This window comes from Neolamprologus brichardi, chromosome 3, assembly GCF_056152115.1.
Source record: "Neolamprologus brichardi isolate AB-2024 chromosome 3, ASM5615211v1, whole genome shotgun sequence".
Lineage (NCBI taxonomy): Eukaryota > Metazoa > Chordata > Actinopteri > Cichliformes > Cichlidae > Neolamprologus > Neolamprologus brichardi.
Window position 1 is genome coordinate 13,980,001 of NC_142106.1, and position 2,500 is coordinate 13,982,500.

The window sequence follows — 2,500 nt, forward strand, 5'->3', positions numbered from 1 at the left end:
GAAACAAAATTAACGACAGTAGATTTAGCTATTCCTCATGTCTGCACCAACAGTATTATTCCCCTCCTCGAGCTGCCACCTTGTCGTGGTGGAGAGGCTTGTGTGCTCAAATCCTGGAGCGTTCAGTTGACAAACAGGTTTCAGGTGATGAGCCATACTAAGAGTAACTAACTCCTGTATATTAACTGCTTCACACTGTTAATGTGTATTTTTGTTTTTGTTATTTGTTGTTTATTTAAAAAAAATCAGTAAATATACAGGAGGTTCTCATCCCCTGCTGTTGTCAAGTGCTTTATTTACTAATTTAGGAAAATAAATGTAGTACATTTTCTTCTATCAGAAGTTTTGGTTCAGGCTTTATTACAAGCACAGAGTGAAACATGTATTAATCAACTAATCTTTATATTTAATAAGTGATCTAAAAGTAGATTTTTTGTGAAACTTGCTTGGATTTTTTTTTGTGTATTTTTGATGTATATCCTTTAACACAATAACTTACAGAAAAGCTTTTTTTCTAGATGGATATTTGCATAAACATTTTTATTTTTACAATGTAGAGAATAAATTACATTTCACATTTTGAAAATAACATTTGCTTTTGGTTTTCTTTCTCCAGAAATGATCACAAAAGCTATTTAGTGTGTAATCCTGATCCTGTTGGTACACACCCAGTATCTTGTTGAAACAGCACTAAAGTATGTGCGACACACCCTCAGGGCTTTGCTCCAAGTAACCACAGGTGGAAAAACACAGATACCCATTCATTATCTACCCAGTTAATCCTTAGAGCATTTTTTGAACACATCGTAGTCAAAGGAGCTTGCAAAGAAAAGCGTCTGGACTTCTTTAAGTTACTTGAAGACGTTTCACCTCTCATCCGAGAAGCTTCTTCAGTTCTAAGGTCAAGAGGTCACCTGATAATAATCCTCCTAGCTAGTCTGGGCCTGCTCATGTAATTAGAGACAACAAAGTGAAGCTCTTATTACAAGGTGCAGGAGTTGTACTTTGCAGTTTGTTCCTACCACTGCTTGATTCAGCGCTGGGTTTAAGGGAGAACAAAGCAGTTCTTCTTTAGTATGATATTGTGGTGGACCACTGGAGGGCTCCACTCACACCCAGTTCTCAGGAAGTGTTGTTGCTGTGTTTTGGAGGGAAAAGTGTTCAGTTGTGTGGTGATAAGTAATAAACGAGCAGTGTCAATCGAGAGCTCTCGTGTCGTCTGTGTTTACCTCCACATTGGTGACCCCTGACTTGAACATGTTGCAGTCCGATGGTGGCACCGACTCCGCTCTGGATGCATCAGCAGCCGCCAGCCCTCTGCCTCCGGCTGCAGCTACGTTTGCTGTGGTGCTCGAGCTGCCGGACTTTTGGCTTCACGATCCCCCGTCGTGGTTCGTGCACGTGGAGTTCGCCCTTCGTGGCATCTCGGCTGACGACACGAAATATCACCATGTAGTGGCTTCTCTCGACCCGCTAGCCACCCGTCGTGCGTTGACTCTCCTCCGGGACCCACCCACCCGAGGGAAGTACGCCGCCCTTAAGGAGCTGCTTCTTCGGCGCTATGCCCTCTCCGACGCAGAGCGAGCCGAGAAGCTCCTCTCCCTCTCAGGCCTGGGTGGCGGTACGGCTCTCGAACTGATGGAGCACATGCTATCCTTTCTCGGACCGGACGATGGCGGATTCCTCTTCGCCCACATATTCCTCCGACAGCTGCCGGCGGCCGTGAGAGCCGGCCTCGCCAACTCTCCGCTTCTGGGCACGAAGGATTATCGCTCCCTGGCTGAGGACGCGGATCGTATTCTCCTGGCTACCCGCACTTTCCACGATCACGACTTAGTTCCAGCTTCGCCGGCGGCGCCTTCCACTTCCCCACTGACGTGCCCCGACGTCTCCGATCCTTCGCTGACGGCAAAGACCACGGCACAGCGACACCACGGACGGGACCTCTGTTTCTACCATCAGCGTTTTGGCGCCAGAGCGCGCCGCTGCCTGCCGCCTTGTGCTTTTCCGACCCTGGGACATGGACCCCGCCAGCGCGCTGTAGCGGCCGCGACCGCTGGCGACAAAGAAAAACTGCTCTTCATAGAAGACTCGCGCTCTGGGAGACGTTTCCTGGTCGACTCCGGCTCCCAGAAGAGCCTCCTTCCCCCGTCCAGAGCCGACAGTTTGGCAGCGGGCTGCGGACCGCAGCTTATTGCGGCTAATGGCTCTCCCATCGCAACGTTCGGGGAAAGGTTCGTGACTGTTTGTTTTCATGGTCGGGATTTCCAATGGAACTTTGTTGTTGCCGCTAGCTCTGTACCTATTTTGGGCGCCGATTTTCTTTGTGCCCACGGACTGCTGGTCGATGTCGCGAACAGACGCTTAATCGATGCACTGTCTTTTTCTTCAATACCCTGTTTCACTCGCGCCATCGAGCCCCTGAATCGGGCTAATTTAGTGACTTCAGGGAATGTTTTTCAGCGTTTGCTCTTGGAGTTCCCTTCACTGACTGTTCCTA

The 2,500-nt window shown here is 48.7% G+C and overlaps 1 protein-coding gene across 1 annotated transcript in view; it reads left to right on the top strand.

Moving 5' to 3' along the window:
* The window catches only part of LOC102799100 (uncharacterized), a 62,455-nt gene that overhangs the window by 5,911 nt on the left and 54,044 nt on the right, over positions 1-2,500 (top strand). The gene's annotated exons all lie outside the window — the stretch shown is intronic.